Below are 17,647 nucleotides of genomic sequence, written 5' to 3' on the forward strand. Positions count from 1 at the left end.
GATTTTAAATGAGTATGTTTTTTAAGAAGAAGCACTGGTCTCTGGAATCTGTAGTCTTTCATTTTCTGCCCCTCCCCCATGCTTGTGTGGCCTGCACAAGCACTGAGAGGAACGATAACCCTGGCCAAGAAGGACTTAGAGGGACAGCTAGGGGCACATGTTAAAGCTTTCACTGTGGCTAGACCCTGTAAGGAATCCACTTGCTATTGCCGCTCTTAGTTTCTGTTCTTCAGTAAAGTAACTATGTTTACGGTTTACAGACCAAGGGGGTGTGGTTGGCATATGGCTAAAGTGTGGGTAATATGATCAAGTCAAAGATGCACAGGTGTGGCTTTGGAGAGACAAGTCTATTTCTACATGTTCCACAGTAAGTGTGTGGTGTAGAACCTCAGAGTAGCTGGACCTATAAGTATGACAAGTTCTGTGGGGATAGGCATGTTGCTTCAAATATCATCTTCAAATCTGATGCCTTGATACTGAAACATTAGTTTTTACTATTTAGGGCAAAATACAATACGGTAATATCCAAACTTTACCCTACAATCAGAATATCTGCTATGAAGAAAATGAGAGGATCTCTAATCCTACATTCTAAATCCAGTGGTTTGAGTTTCTGTCCTCTGAGAACTGATAGGATGGGATATAGCTAAGTGACAGTGCTTGTCAGAGTACTGGCCACCTCATACACCCAAATCTTGCTTAAGAGCTCCACTCCCTCTCCTTTTTCTTCCCCCCTCCTACCCTTCCTCCCTCCTTCCCTCCCTCTCTTTTCCTCTCCCTCTCTCTCTCTCCCTCTCTCCCTCTATCATTCCCTCCTCTCCCCTCATCCTCCCTCCCCTATCTCTCTTGTTTTTCCAAAGCAGGGTTTCTTTTTCTAGTCCTGCTTGTCCTGAAACTCGCTCTGTAGACTAGGATATCCTTGAACTCAGAGATCTGCCTGCCTTTGCCTCCTGAGAGAAAAGACATGCACCACCACTGCCTAAGAACTCTTTCTTAACCATTCACCAGATTATTTTTAATTAATTATATATATACGTATATATATGTATATATACATATATATGTATATATATATGTATATATATATATATATATATATATATATATATATATATATTATCTGCCATCTGAATTCTGGAATTAAAGACATGCACCACCATGCTCAGTCTCCATGGACCCTCATCAGGTATATTTTGGGACAGATATCGTCTCTCCAAATGTAACTTGGTGTCAGACCAAGTTAACTTTTCTAGACCTTATATGGCAGAGAAGTGCAGACGTAAGCTCTAAAGCTAGCACCCGCCTTGTTATGGAGGCATTGCTGTGCTTGCCTTTAAGCTCACTGGGGAAGGGATGGTTGCCTTCCAGCTTGACCTGCTGGAGTGAAGATGAACGCTTTGCTGCTCGGGCTGAGTGTCCCCCGACTCTCACAGTTTGTCTACCTTTTCTGCAAATGCTGAGATGGAAGAACTGGTCCCCATGCACTGGGACCTGCCAGTTTTGTCAGCTCCCATTAAAGGTTTCCCTGTTGGGCTGATTTCTTTCAGCCACAGACTTTTCTTTTTAGAGACCTCCCCAGCTAAAATAGCATATCCTATGGACAAAAGAGAACTCTGGAAAATACAGAGGAAAGGGGGACTGTCTTTTCCTTAGGGAGTTAGTGTGAGGTTGCTCTGTGTGCACAGGGAGGTGCCTGGTTGGTTGATATTAAAACTTAACAGAGCTGTCCTTAGTGGAAGTGCCCTTGGGGTTTGACTGAGATCTTTCCACCTGCAGGTTGGGGTTGGTTTGGCTTGGACAGGTATTCTGCAGTGTGTCCTAGCCAATTCCAAATAACACCAAAATCCATGGTGGCCTTGAAAAGGAGAGTCAGAGAAAGGCAGAAAGGACCAGGAGTCTCAAACCCCTGTCTTAAGAGGTGCACAGGCTAGCCAACCATGCTGTGGGTGCTTTCTCTGCCCTTGTGGGCCTCCCTCCCACTTTACTTGAGAATTCAGGGTAGAATTTACTCAGAGATATAAAATAGTTCTCATCTGCTGGCGGCTCAAGCATTGATGGGGTATGTGAGGAGGTAGGGCCAGACTCTTTGGAAGCTAACATGACTACAAGGAGGGATTTCTGAGCAGAGGACTAACATGGCAGTGGATTTAAGAGATATTTATGTGAGGGCAGTCTGCGTGCAGGACTAATCAGAGAAGAGGCCACTGTGCTGGAGAGTGGTACCCCATTTCCATGATTTAGTGAGGCAAGAGCAGGGAATAGGGCAGAGTACTGGGTATGCAGGAGGGAAAGGCTGCAATCTTGGATGTGAGGGCATAGGAAAGAGATGAAGATGAGGCTGGAGTTTCTGCTCTGATGTTGCTAATGTTAGATGGAGGAGACAAGAAGGAGGGGAACGGGCTTGGTGAGGGCAAGGAGTTTGATGCTAGCCATACTGAACCCATCTAATAGGAGGTTGAGTCGTCAAACTTTCCAAAGTGTGTGTGTGTGTGTGTGTGTGTGTGTGTGTGTGTGTGTGGTGTATGAAACCACTCTGAAGAGATAGTTGAAGCACAGAGGTTGGATAGAGAACAGTGATTGCATGCGTATGATGTTTAATTGTCTTGAGGATAACAGAAACCACGCCTATGCCCTTCTACATAAAATGAGGAACCTCACGTGTTGATCTTCGAAATCTTCCAGCCCAAACCTCTTCCCATCCCTCCCTGAAGCTGACTACACTCTGTAAGTACTGACTTACCTCCTGCTTTGATGAGCCTTACAGCGGCAGAAAGAGGAGTTAATTGACCAAATCGAGTAATTATAGCTAACATTAACAAATCACTATGCACCAAGTACAGTGTTCTTCACTGCAATGCTAGGAGATTTATTTTGTTCTTGTCACCATCACAATCATCATTGTAAACATTCATTTCTTTAACAGTGAGTTAATGGTGCTTAACTTTACTAACCATTATTTAATTCTAAGACGGCTAACTTTATGTGTCAACTTGAATGGGTCATGAGGCTCCTTGGTGAGCACTCTTTCTGAGTATGTCTTTGAAGGTATTTTCCAATAAGATTAGCCTTATAGGAATTTATATACTATAGGATAAAGTTTCCACTGTAAAAGACCTTTGAAAAGAAATTCAGCAACACTGTGACAAGCTGAGGGCATACATACACTGTTTCTATTCCTAAATATATATTCCTGACCCAAAGTCACAGGAATAGAATCCTGACTAACAAGGTATAGACAGGGAGGACTGGGGACAAAAAGATGCAGAAGATAAAGTTTGAGGCCAGAAGTCCTACATGAGCTGATGGATCCTGCCAAGCAAATTTATTAAGAAGGTTTATCAGAAGTATTTTTTGCACCAGCTTATTTACAATTTGCAGGGGAGAGATGGGAGAGAGTCAGTAGAAAGCTTTCATAAAATGGGACAAAGTCAGTGGGAAGCTAATCGAGCCAGGTCAGGCAAAAGGAACACAGAATATCTCACAGACCAAGCACTTAGAAGCCTTGGCAGTGATAACTCCAGTCTTCTTTAGGGGAAAAGGTCAACTTCCCAGGCATAGAAACCTCAACCCCTTCAAGGCCATGGTTTTAGCCCCAGCCTGGACCTTGCCAAGTCTGTCCCTGGGCAAGGACACAGAACTAACATTTCCCCCGTCCTTTCACCAGGGCTTCTGAGAAAGCCTTGGGTCAATCTGGCTCCCAGCATATTCCAGAGAAAAGGAATCCCGTGACTCAGCAGAAGTAGGCTTCCTTATCTATGAGGGTGTGCAAGGGTGGGTGAGAGTGGGTGTCATTCATTCCACTGAGGGTCCAAATTAAGACAAAAGTGGAGGGAGGAAAGGGAAAATCCCCATTCTTACCTGCCTTACTACTTCAGCTGACGTCTCTTCATCTGTCCTCAGATTAGGATTTACATATTAGTTTTTCAAGTTTCTGGACTCAGATTGGAGTCTATCACCTTCCATTGAGGGTAAAGCAGTGCTATATAAAGATAAGCACTGGCCTTGCCCTCAGTGGAAGGTCAGACATGAACATACAAGTTTGGTCAAACATAGATGTTGGTAATAAGGTAGTCTGGGTCCCACAATGGAGCGAGTCATCTGGGCCTGTAAGTACAGGAGCCCTTGGAGATGTCCTTCCAGGTTCTTTAACCCTGGCCCCATTCATCTGACTTAATAGCACTAACAGCTAACTTTCTCTTACAACCAAGTCAGAACAATTTTAGAAGTGCCCTCTCTATAGAAGAGAAGGAAGGAAACTTAGCTTTCTTTGGTTGGGGGAAAAAAAAAAAAAAAAAACAACCCATAAAAGCAAGATGTTTGAGAAAGCACAATTCACAGTCTGACCATGTGACCTGAATTCTCTCTCTCTCTCTCTCTCTCTCTCTCTCTGTCTCTCTCTCTCTGTCTTTCTGTCTATCTCTCCCTCCCTCCCTCCTCTCTCCCTCCCTCCCTCTCTTTCTCTTTCTCTTGTCTTTGGACAAGATAAAAAACGTAATACATTTTCTGTTCCTATAAAATCTACACGCAGAGAAAGATTTGTAAAATATGTAAAAGGCACAGGAAACAGACAAATTCTGCTAAAATCAAGAGAATCTGGTGAAGTCCAAAAACTCAAAAGTAATCAAAAGCAGCTACATGATGGCTAGACCCATAGAGAACAGCCATAGACCCACAGAGGACAGCCATAGACCCACAGAGGACAGCCATAGACCCACAGAGAACAGCCATAAACCCACAGAGGACAGCCATAGACCCACAGAGGACAGCCATAGACCTACAGAGGACAGCCATAGACCCACAGAGGACAGCCATCTCAAATATCCCTCGGCTCCTTGGCCTCTGTTCATTTTGTTTCACAAGTTAATATGCAGCTCAGGAATAGCCATATCCTTATTTCAAATCATTTCATATAATAATAGTCTTTTATTTAATAATACAATATCAGATAAGACATTGGTCATTAGTCACCGGAAGTTCTCAATAGGTGGCACTAGACATATTACAACAAGGTCAAGAAGTGCTTAGCAATTATTATTTGTGAAACAATTGCTAGAAGCTTTGTGATTTTGTCAAGAGAAGCTGAATCAGGATTGCTTTTGAAATTTTTGGGCATTCAACCTGGTCATTTCTCCATCCATAAGACGTTTCTGAAGGCTGTATGGCAAAAACCCTTCCCAGTGGGAAATGAGTTCTTCAAAGGCAGATTCCCCACTGGTAAAGCTTGAACACTTTGTACACTTCCCTCCCACTAGATGTCTTGTGCTATTTCACTCTCTGTAGGCTCTCCAGGTTCCAGGACCACTGTGGTGGATGTCTCTCTAAGGGGCCTGCTGACCTTTTCTCAGTTCGCCTGAGTAGACTGTAAAAGTCATCTGGGAGCCCCTGAGGGATGTCAGTTAAGCCTCTCCTGTGGATATGATGCCACACATCACCATTAGTGTGCAATGACACTTCCTCAAGACACTGCAGTTGTTAGCCACAAGCCATAGAAGCTTTGGAAAGGTGTTGGCCATTCTCTTCCAAGATCTCATTAACCTGGAAGCAAAGGAAATATCCTTCTTTTACTTTGCTAGTTGATGTCACATGATCCAGGTCACCAATTTTCTATATCACACCAGCAGAGAGAAGTTAATCAGCTAGCTTTATTTTCAACATTCCAGGCTTCCAGGAGGCTCACTTTGCATCTCATGACAAATAAAGATGTTACTGGGTTTGATGTCCAGGTGTACCCTGACAGAGCTGTGGATGACCTTAAGCCTCAGGGAATCTGCAGAAGGATGCCCTAGAGTTTGGACTCATGGAAGTGATTGCCAGGTGTAGCATTAGCTTTTTCAAATATAGCAGCTTACAAGTTCCCACAATTAGTGTATTCATTTTGAGTGATCACATGATCAGTGTCTGCATTGGAAAGATAGTAAGGTACCACATGGAGGTGATGGCTACTAGTTACCACATGAGCATTAATGTTGTGCAAATCCAATTTCTGATTTGATAACCCTGAAAAGGGTTTTGTAGAGCACTTTATTGAATAAACACATCCATCCAGTCTCATAATGCACTTATAGATTATATCAAATTCCCCAGCCCCAATTTCTTCTACTTCCACAAATTCTTATACACAGTAGGAAGTCATATTAGTTTCCTGTAGAAACTAGCACGTTCTGATTTGTCTTCCCCTTCTACAATTCCCTCAGGATAGCTTCCAGTTTTCCTCTTGCCCTTCGCTTGAAGGAATAATTTTCTATAGGGCTCTCAAATAAATGGATTGATATTGACTAATGACAAAGAGGTCCCCTTATCGGTGTTTATAGCTTTGGGCAGAGAACTTTTCTGAAGAAATCTCTGGCTGGCTCAGCAAACTTTTGGGAGTAGAGGAGTTGCCATTGGACCCGCCTAGCTCTCTTGGGAGAGTCTGAAACTGGAATCCAAAGCACAGCATCTGGGCTTCCCTTGTCTCTACCCTGAGAGGCAACAAGTTCATCTCTAAGCAGTCTCAGTAGCCCCTAAGTCCTCATCCTCATAACTCATACATCTTGGCCTCAAGGTCTCTCTGCTGTCTTCTGCCCTTTGATCTGTCTCTTCTTCATCAAAGAAGACATTTAATTTTGTATTCAGCCCCTGGTTTGCGTCTCCATCTCAGTGAAGGGCCTTATGGTGTGGGCAAGGAGGTCTCAGAGAAAGGAACACTGAATTCTCAAAAGTAAGGAGGAAAAAACAAACAAACAAACAAACAAACTTCAGCATCTCTCACAACTTTAGCCCACCCTTTCTTCTACCAACCAACACCCTTTGATCTGAATCCTAAATATGTGTATGATTCTGCTGTATACTCTCAAGGATTCTCCATAACCAACACCTTACACTAAACGATGTTTGTAAGGAAGGGATGAAGGATGTAACAATGCATCTTAAAATAGATATGGAGTGTGTCTTCAGAAGGCAAGAACCTGGTTTTACCAATGGCATTCTAGTTGCCTGGATGTCAGTGGTATGGAATACTTGTGTGCATACCTTATGCTTTAATATCATCTACATGTTTCCTTGAAGAAGCTCCCTTAAAGGAGCATCCCCAAGTCACTGCACATCAGCTTTCTTTCCTGCAAGTAGAGTCCTGGGAAGCTAGACAGAGACCCGAGGATGAAATTCTCTGAGAAGTTCATCGTGAAATGCTTGTGGCTCTGGCCAGAATAAACATTTGCTTTCATTTTAGATGTCAATAGGTACTTATTTTCTAGGCAGGGCATCCTTGCTGGCTCTAGGGTGTTTGATTTCTGTGCTAGATAATATAAAGGCTTTAAAGCCCACAGCAGCTGGGGGTCCAAACAGGACCACACAATCCACTTCTCCCCGCAGCATGACACACATAGTAAGTGCTCAATGAAGGTTTACTACAGAAATGGACAGATTCTCAGGTAAAAGACAAATCGAATTGCAAAGAAATATCCAAAGTTTGAAGTGTGACACAACACACTGTGCAAAGGGAGTCAGTAAATTACTCATAAAACAAACCACAGGTGCCTGAAATGCAGGATAGTAATTTTTGTAGGCTCAGGTGGTTTATGCAGTCTTCAGCATCCCTTGTTGGAATTATAGCCCCACAATTCAAATAGCTCCTGCTTCCTTGAAACACACATAGCATGGGTATGAATTCCAAATCCTGCCCCTTGGTGGAACCATCTTCACTGTTGAATGCTTCTGCTGCCCAATAAAGTCACTTGTTGGCATCTTCAGTGTTAGGTATCTTAATTTCATATTACTAAAAACACAGGGACACCCAGATATTTCTTTGTATCACTTGGTCAAAGCTATACACATTGAAATGTTATAGATTTCTTATAACTTCATTACTGGGCTGGTGGTGTGAATGAAAGCACTCACTGTATAAACCACTCAGACACCATGACAGACAGAAAGAGCTGGCTACCAAAGGTTGGTTTCTGATCTCCACATGTGTGCTGGGTCTCAGAGCCCCCACCATACCATACCATACCATACCATACCATACCATACCATACCATACCATACCATACCCCCCCCCCCACACACACAAATCGTAAGCAGTGTTAAACACCGTTAGAAGTAATTTGCTCTTAGCTATTGACTCTTGGCTATAGGAAACAGAGTGAGGTTAGAGACTCTCCAGTCGCTTAAGTGGATATCCTCTAGTCACAAGAGGATATCCTTTAACCTCTGCATACAGAGACAGAGGGAGAAATTCCCCGGTAGTAGGAGATAATGAGCCCTCTCTTATTTTCCCCTCTCCTTATTTTTCCTATAAGATGAATTCCAATTCATAGTAATGTGATGTTGGTTTGGGTCCTCTTTCCTATGCTCTCGCCTGTATGTAACGAGTATCTCACAAACAGGCATAATATGTGCAGCCATACAGCAGCTCTTGGGGTTTGTTTTTCCCTCCGAAGTTGGATGGTGTACCAGGAAAGCCTCATTAAGTGTGTGCTATGTTTACTCTTAGACAATGAAGAGCTGAAAGCTGAAGAATGAAATCTCTACTTCTTCAAAATGGTTGCTGTTCTATTATTATTAACCAGTTATACATCTAATCAAATGGTTAACTTGACCAGCCCTCATCTGCTGTGCTTCGGTCTCCATCTAAAGAAGAGCATCTTTCTTTGTTCTCTCAGTTTCCTGTCCTGCTTTACATGTGCTATCCTGTGCATGCCCTGACTACCCCAGCTTTTAGTCACACCTCTTGATTGTTCTCAAATTAAAATAGAAGAATCGTTTTGAAGACTGTAGATATTTACAGATGTGTAAGGATGGGGGCACCTTCACAGTTCCCTTGAAGACTCCCTACTTCTGGAAATTTATATCTTTTATAAAACAAGAAGTTGTGCCTGCGGGCTGGCTGCTCTGAGATGCAGTTGCTCCTGGCTTGGATTCTACCACTCTTCTAAACTTCTCTCTGGGAGCGTCTGTCTCTCATATGATGCCACTTAGAACTGCAGAGTGGTGAAACATTTATTTGAAAAATTTGAGAGAATGATGTCATTAAAGAGTAATATTTTCTTTTCCCCAAATAATGATGGTGTGATTGATTTTTTATCTATCTTTATGTTAAAACAAGACATAACAACAATATTGACTTTTCACCAAACTCGAGTTTTATGGCTTCGTTGATGGGAGTGGGCTTAGCTGGCACCTTCAATCTGTGGTTCTCAGTTAAGGCTGAGGTCACAGTACCCCTTTTACATCTAATAAAACATAGCATGTAAAAAGGAACCAATACTTTCTGGGCAGGCCTGACAGTCTCCTCTAAGTGGGTAGGACTTTGGCACTGGTTCTTTCCAGGCTCAGTGTGGGAGGCAACAAGGCTCTGCTCCACCAGCCCCACGTCTCTCTTTCTTCTCACGGCACCTTTTGTTTTCTTTACCATTGCTAGGTAATAGAATGAAAATTTCCCATTAATCTAAGTAACTGGTTACTGCAGCCAGACTTTGTCTCTGATGTGAGATTCAGAGTACTCTGAGATTCTTTAGCAAGCTGGCTAGCTGGAGTCACTGAATCAGGTTCAAGGAGATAGCCTGCTCCAGAAAATAAAGTGGAGAGTGGTTGAGAAAGAGTTCTGATATTTCCAACATCTGACATTGGCATCTGGCTTCTGCATCCACTTGTGTATATATGTGGTCACATCCATGTGCAACACACACACACACACACACACACACACACACACACACACACACAGAGCCTGGTAATTCAGGTGTGTAATCCCAGCTATTTGGAAGTGGAGGCAGGAGGATTGCTGTTCAGGGCTTCTTGGGCAACTTAGCAAGACCCTATCTAAAAAACTCAAAAAGTTAAATCAAAAGGCTGTGGATGAAGTTCATGGTGGAGTGCTTGCCTAGGTATGTGAGGCCCCTTGTGCCACAGGCAAAGGAAGATTGCTGAGCAGCATGTCCCTGGGGGGAGGGCGGTGTGTCCCAATATCTGCTCCCTCTTTTCTGTTTTCATTGCTGTTCTAAGCTTGGGGCCCACTGACCTATAGTCATAGCCCTTCCTGTTGGCTCATTTGCTGGCTCCTCGACATTTTAACAGTAGACTTAAATCCATAGCCTTCTTGTCAAACCTAATACCAAAGTCTTAAAGTTTTCATTCTCTGTGTGTCCCATGGGAACTCTCTTCCCATGGGTTTTGTTCTCCTTCTAGATAACCTACTGCTAAAGTTTGCTTCAGCCTCCTTGTTGCCTTAATGTCTCAGCTCAGGGTTTCCATTCTGTCTTCATATCTGTGCTCACCTAGTTCATCCTCTTCCAAGGAATTTTCCTGCCCCAAGGTTCCATCTTAACTTCTGAAGCAAACACGGTCCATGTGTTTAGATATTACCTAGCCTATGCCTGCACACTTTCTACCCATTCCCAGTAGTATATGTACTACATCTCACTGTATAAATTTTACATTTCCAGAAAAAGGTAATGGAGTTTCTGAATTAAAACAAACTACTCCCTTGCTAGATATGTGTGTGCATGTGCCTGTGTGTGTGTGTTTGTGTGTGTGTGTGTGTGGTATCAGTATTTGTTGAAGGTAAGGACAGTTAGAAAATAAGGGAAAGAAGCCATGATTGAGTGATTTTCAGGGAGATGGGACTGTGGCAGAGTCTCACTATGTAGCCTAGCCTGTCTCATACTTTCCAGCTCAACTGATCCTTCTTACTTAGCACCCCATGTAGCTTGTGCAGACTATGCTATCAATTCTCACTGCTTGAGTGATTAAAAAAACAAAACAAAACCATAGAACCTGGTGGCTCATGACTTGTTGTTGAGATTATTTTTAGTTCTGTTCTGTTCAAACTTTTGAAATGATGGGTTCCACTTGCACCCAGACTCTTGGGCAAAGAAATTCTTCCTTTTATTTGTCCTAAATTACCCTTTATACTGATGATCCTACTTAAAGCATACGGTCTATATGCTTTTAAAGGTTAGGGCACTATTTAGCCAGACACCCAAATATTTATACACAGAAATCTTCATGAGTGTTGTCTGATTAATGCTTGTCTTCCTGGGAAAGCTGTGAATAATGTCAACATGAACTACATTATCCCTGCTAGAAATTCATCCATTTAGCTTAAGTTGCGTGTGACGCCACCTGAGAGTCAGGAGCTGTTTATGGAGTGCTTGTTGCAATGCTGTTGTAGCTCATTCGTGACGACCGGTGCTGCAGAGTCTTCTGCATAGCAAGCAGGGAACTCAGCATTAAGTGGGAAATTTAGGTGCTGCTGGAGATCTTCAATATGTGATGGATATAAAAGGGGGAAATGCAACAAGCCTCAGGTGGAGAGAAATTTTAATCCAGCAACATGTCTGCTCTGTCAAGTGATCACATCCAAAGACCTTCTAGGTCTATATGATAGAATGTAGACACACCCTGAATTACAGAATGCTCTGGCTGGAATACAGACATACCCCTAGTGCATACCTTTAATCCCTAACAATAAAGGTAAGGTTAGTTTGTAGAAGGAAGCAGCCGTGTTTGAAAGTGGCATCTTAATTGAGGGGCAGGCAAAGTGACAAATCAGAGAAAGATTTGACAGAATGAGTCAGAGATAGGATATTCCCAACTCTCACGAGCACAGAGATGTGACCTAAGAGAGAAGTGCAGAGAGAAAGGTGTGTATGTGGCAATTTTAACCTGATATTTTACAATGATGGGGGGCAGAGAAAACAAGCTAGACACAGGCAAAGACAGAATGAGCCAGAGAATGAGAAGGAGCCAGAAGTTTAGAACAGACTGCCAAAGCTAGTAGGAGGCCAGGCAGAGCAATTCAGTCAGAAGCTGAGAGAAACCACGTTGAATCCACCAGCTGGGAAGATTAGATTATATGAAGGCTAGAAGCTTCCAGACCTAGGACTAGGGATAGTTAGAGAAGAGAAGGAAGTGCTCTGGGCTCAGCCCAAGCTGTATTCACAAAGCTTGGGTATGGCTCTCATGTCATCACTTCATCTGAGGAAATAAAAGCGACATGTACAATCAGGGAAATCCTTGTTTGGATAAAATGAAACTTGACTACTACGACTACTACTACTACTAAAATTGAATTGGTAGTTAAAACTATGGTTTTAACCACCCGGCTTGCATTAGTGCTATTGAGATTTATTAAGGAGTTTGGGAGGTACTTTGAAGCAGGCCAGGAAGGCCGGAGAAAGGCTGAGCTTCTCCGTGTCCTTGTATTTCATCCAATTCTCTGGGTTATTACTATAATTTTAAAATTTTGTGTTGTTACATGACAGAAAATTACATGTATGTATACAAATACATGTATATGTACAAATATGTAATAAATATATTATATATAAATAATATATAAAATGATATATATGTATACTTATATAATCTTAAAAGGCTTGTTTGTTTTTTTAATTTAATTTTTTTGTGATTATATCATGCTCCTCTTCTCTTTCTTCTCTTCAAACCCTCTCATGTACCTTACCCCTTGTCTCTTTCAAATTCACATCCTCTTTTTTCTTTAATTTTTAGTACATATACATGTGCATATGAATATGCATATACTAAATATATAAATACAATCTGCTCTATCTGTGTAATGTTACTTGTATGTATGTTTTCAGGGATGGCCATTTGATATGAGCCAACAAATTGGTATATTCTTCCTTGAGGAAGACTATTTCTCCCTCTCTTTGAATTCTTTTGTTGCCTGTGGTTATTTGTGTAGGGTTGAGGTCTCATGAGATTTCCCCCTTTTACACTAGCATGCCATTTTCTTAATTAATGATTGATGTGAGAGGGTTCAATCTACTGTCGGTGGTCCATCCTTGGGCAGGTGTTCCTGGCCCAGTTGAGCAGGTTGAGCAAGACATGGAGATCAAGCTGGTAAGCAGTGTTCTTTTGTTCTCCTGTGGTCTTTCTCAAGTACCTAACATGCCTTCCTTCTAGAACTTACTGTAAGTATAAGATGAAATACAGCCTTCCTCCTCCCGCCCCCAGGTTGCTTGGTCATGGTGCTTATCATAGCAACAGAACCAAATTAGAGCAACTAGAACTAAACTCAAGTCCTGCAGATGATAGAAGCCAGGACACCACCACTCTTCATCTTAGTGTTGAAAGAGACTGGATGGCGTCTCTGTTGTTCATCCATCCACTCTATGTAGAAGGGATTTCCAAATAACCCAGCATAGACTGTTTGAGAATGGTACCAGGAGAATAGCCCATTTCTGGCTCATGTCTATTACAATATTGTTGGTGAATTTTCAGAGGCAGCTGCTGTTTTCATTGACCCAACTACTGTCCGCTGGATCCATAATCAAGGCCTCCATGTGGGTTTCTTTCTTTTCTTTTTAAGACATTTTAGACAAGGTCTTATTATATAGCCCTGAGACTGACTAACTATGTAGAAGCTGGACTGGATTCCTCTGAAGATCCTCCTGCTTCTGCCTTCCTAGAGTTAAGCTTTTAGGCATGGACACTTCTCACACCTGCCTGTGCTTGTTTGTTTTTGTTTTTAACATTTGATGAAACATTCAGGTTCTCTTCCGCCTTCCCTGCCCTCCTCACTCACAGTCTTGTTCTGTTAACAGCACCTCAGGCCATGTGATTTACATGCCTCTCATTACTTCCGAGCCGTCATCTTCATGCTCTGTAGTCAGGGAAATCCCTGTAGAATGATGGCAGACTTGGTCACACAGACTATAAATCTCGGTCCCTATCCTGATGTGGGTTTTGATTCACTTGCTGCTTCTCGCCACGTGTGGTCATGGTGTTGGCTTAGACTGCTCTGGGTTTGGTCCGCTTCTCACTGTGTACATTTATGGTGTTGGTTTGTGAGGATGAGGCCCATCTGAAATCTCCATGTTTCTTCACGCCAAGAAACCAGATCCTCTGAACATCTCTTATCTGATTCTACAATCACAACAGTCATATAGGCCATGCAGTATTTCCATAAAATTTGACTATTTTGACACCTGCCTATCATCCCCTGTGCTTGGGGGGCTCATGTAGCATCATCAGGAGCTTGAGGACAGTGTGTCCAATACTATGAGGCTGGGTCTTAGGAAAATAAAAGTCCCCCTTTAAATATTCCTGGTATTGTATGATATCCCAGTGTTCTGGGTGCTACTACAGTACCCTTGCTCCTGCATCTCCCCTTGTTCCTGTGCTTCACCTGCACTGACAGCTTCCTGCTGGTAAGCAGCTGAGTCTGATCAGTGAGTAAAATTATTTTTGTGACAATTCAATATCTACAGTGCTATAATGCTATCTGAGACACAATCATGTGCGGCAGAGTGGAATAGAGCATACTCCATCTGGATTAGTTAAGATTCATTGGATTATAAGCCCTAGACTTGCTTGGAAGGACTTGATTGTATCTCACAAAGGTTTAGGAAGAATGGTATTTTCTAGGGATACATGACTGCCAGTGTTTTCCATTTACTTAAAAAAAAAAAAAAAGCTAAGAGCTTTATTGATTTGGGCTAAGATTTGACTCCAGGTTCCCTGTTCCCCAGTTATTTTCTTTCTTCTCCATCTCCTTTCTTAGGATTCTTCTGCAGGATCATAAGATCAAAGGTGACCTTTATTATTATTATTAATTATTATTATTTTTACAAATAATCATCCTCCAATTTTATAAAGTACTATTAACATCTAAGAAAACATTTTTCAATTAAATGCATGTTTATGAAGAACAGTAACTTTTATTAGCTTATTTTGTGTTGCTGTAGCATAATAACAAATGCTAGGTAACTTATAAGGATCTTTATCTCTTGAATCTAGTGGCTGTTGGGATTAGTTGGAAACTCAATAGTCGGATGCTGAAACTCTCTCTAGTGAAGACCTCCTAGCTGTCTAGCAACATGGCAGAAAAACATAAAGAGGAGCAGCCATCCATAGGGCCAGCCAACTATGCTGGGTGGCCTCACATTTACACAAGGAGAATCTCAACCCATTCTCTTATTAATCCATCATGGAGGCGAAGCCCCATGACCTGGTCCCCTTTCACTCATACCCACTGCTTGAAGGTTCTACCTAAATACCATTTTACTTGGGGACTAAGCTTCTAGCACGTGACTCTTTAGGGGAAAAGAATCCCACAGGACAAGTACTGAATAGTTTATATAAAATAAACAACTATTTGTTTATAAGAGAACATATATTACCCATATGCAGATGGACCTTGACTTATGGTTCAATCTACCATTTTTCAACATTGTACTGGTATGAAAGTGATGTGCATTTTATTGAAATCATATTTTGAATTTCTAATGTTGATCTTTTTCTGGAGTATTACTATGTAGACAATACTCTCTCAAGATGTATTGTCCAATACAGTAGCCACACATGCCTCCTGAATACTTAAAATGTAACTCCAGCAAGGGAGGCATTTTGAAATACAAATGAAAAAAGATAAACATGGCTAGTGGCTTCCATATTGAACAATGACATTTTAGAATACAAGGGCTAGATGAATGTCCTGGTAGTGACAGATACGATCAGGTGTGACTTTCATGAATTCTCCATTAGAAGAATTATTAATATGAAGCCATTCCTATGCAATGCCAGCATAGTTTAACCAAGTTAAAAAAATAAATCAGTCAAATTTTACATTCAGTAGATTTAGAATCAAATGGTCGTGGAAGCAGTCTTTTCTGTTGTGAACGTACTAGTGGGATCAGAGAGGATGCTATGTTAAGAGCCCCTGTGCCCCGCATATATTTTGATATATCAATACAAAGCAATAGTAAATAAGATACTGTTTTATGAAGGGTCTTCTCTTCCCTTAGATTATTCACATATGTGGTTGCATTTTTGTGAGATTTCTGACATTTCATTTACATTTTAAGAATGTAATAACTTAAAAATATCTGTTCGCGTTCATTTGCCTGTCACTAGTTAAGTTGCAGATGATGTGGGAGCTAACAGGGGAATCTTAAATCTTTCATTAGCACAGGCTGATCTCTCGAGGGGCCGTGACTTGCACCTTGGATATATTCCAAGTCCAGGAGGATCTTTTTCGACATTCCTAAAGACAAAACCAATTCTCAGAGCTCCTCACAGCTCTATCCTCTTGAGAACCGGACTTGGGTTGTAGCAGAAAGGGAGCATCCCAGCTTAGACCTGCCTCCCCACTATTCCTTGGAGCCCAGGTTGGTTTCACAGTTGATCTGGTCCAAGATTTCATTATGGCTCCACCCCCTATCCTCCGTACCCCCCCTCCCCCCCGCCCCGCTCCCCGGAAAGAAGTACCCCAAGGAACAGTCTTTCTCCTTTCTTCCACCAGAGCTTGTTAGGTGAGTTAGGCAGGGAGTCCAAACCCGGGTTGGTGCTCTAGGAAAGTGAAAGAAACTAAGACCAGATTTTGTCTTTCCTCTTCCCTTCTGTCTTCCTGAGGCTAAGGGTACAGTGTAGATGTTCTTGGGCTGCTTCTAACTTAGACAGAACTAGCCTGATTCCAAGAGCCAGTGGTGTGAATGTGAGCAGCAGGAGGCACTGTTTTCTGGTTCTTCGCAGCAGTGGACAGCACATTTGGACTCTCTTAGTACACATCTTCTGAAAAGCATCAGGATAGGACCCTAGCTACCACAAGAGGGCAGCAAATGATTTCCAATCTGGTTTTGTTTCCTTTAAAAAATCATTTTGCTTTGCTTCCAGAGAGCTTCCATTTAGTCAAGAAATAAAAATTTGCTCCTGATGGGAGGGATGGGACCTGGGTCTCATTTCCCCACACATTCTTGTTAGCACAGCTTATCACTGGAGCGTGGCAAGTGTGGGATGGTGGCCTCCCAGCCCAGAGATGAGTGGAGATGGTGCCTCTTTGTATGCTCAGCTTTTGAGGTCATGGTTTATTCCCAGAGAAAGGAAGGCTTTTACACTGCATCTGGTAGAACAAAATACATCTTATTGTTTTAACACCCGTTGTTCCTAAAGATCCTTCATACCATACTGCTTACCAAATTATTAGATGCTAATCAGTTGACAATTTACTTACCTAGGAGGCTGAAGAAGGTATCTTGTTGGAAGAGTCTTTTCCTTGTTGGTCGTAGGGTTGAATGTTGTCCTGTGACTGAGTATATATCATCACTACTGTGTCCTGGCCGTGGAAGGCACAGACAGGCTGAGGTTGAATTATGAGTTTGGCCCTTCTGTGACATCCTTTCATTTCCCATCTCTATGCCCTTCTGTCTCATGGGAGGGTCCTTCTATAGTCTCCAAATTCAAACCAATGAATATTTATTAGGTACTTCTACAGGAATATCACTGGGTACACGCCTTAAGGGACATAAAATAATACCCACAATAACTTATGTATTAGATATGTGTGCTTAGTTGATTTGCTGACATTTCATTATCCCCCAAACAATCCTATAAACTAGGCATTATTTCAAATATACAAATGTAGACATAGAGGCTGTGGGCTGTTAAACAGTTGTCACTTAGCTTGTCAACAGGAGGAATAGGAACTTGAATGCAGATCTCACTGACTAGACCCCTAGTCACACTGCTATATTCTTGGAATGGCACTTAGTACCAAATATCTTCTAAGTCAATGCAGTGGCTGTCTGACATGGGTGCATAGATCAAGTATCTAGGGAGCTTTTAAATTCCCATCTCAGCATCCTAGCCAATGAGGTAGGTGTGTGTGTGTGTGTGTGTGTGTGTGTGTGTGTGTGTGTGTGTG

The 17,647-nt window shown here is 42.1% G+C and overlaps 1 protein-coding gene across 1 annotated transcript in view; it reads left to right on the forward strand.

The window, feature by feature from the left end:
• Positions 1–17,647, forward strand: part of Faxc (failed axon connections homolog, metaxin like GST domain containing) — a 102,323-nt gene that overhangs the window by 65,914 nt on the left and 18,762 nt on the right. The gene's annotated exons all lie outside the window — the stretch shown is intronic.

The sequence above is a fragment of the Mus caroli genome, chromosome 4, assembly GCF_900094665.2.
Source record: "Mus caroli chromosome 4, CAROLI_EIJ_v1.1, whole genome shotgun sequence".
NCBI classification, from domain to species: domain Eukaryota; kingdom Metazoa; phylum Chordata; class Mammalia; order Rodentia; family Muridae; genus Mus; species Mus caroli.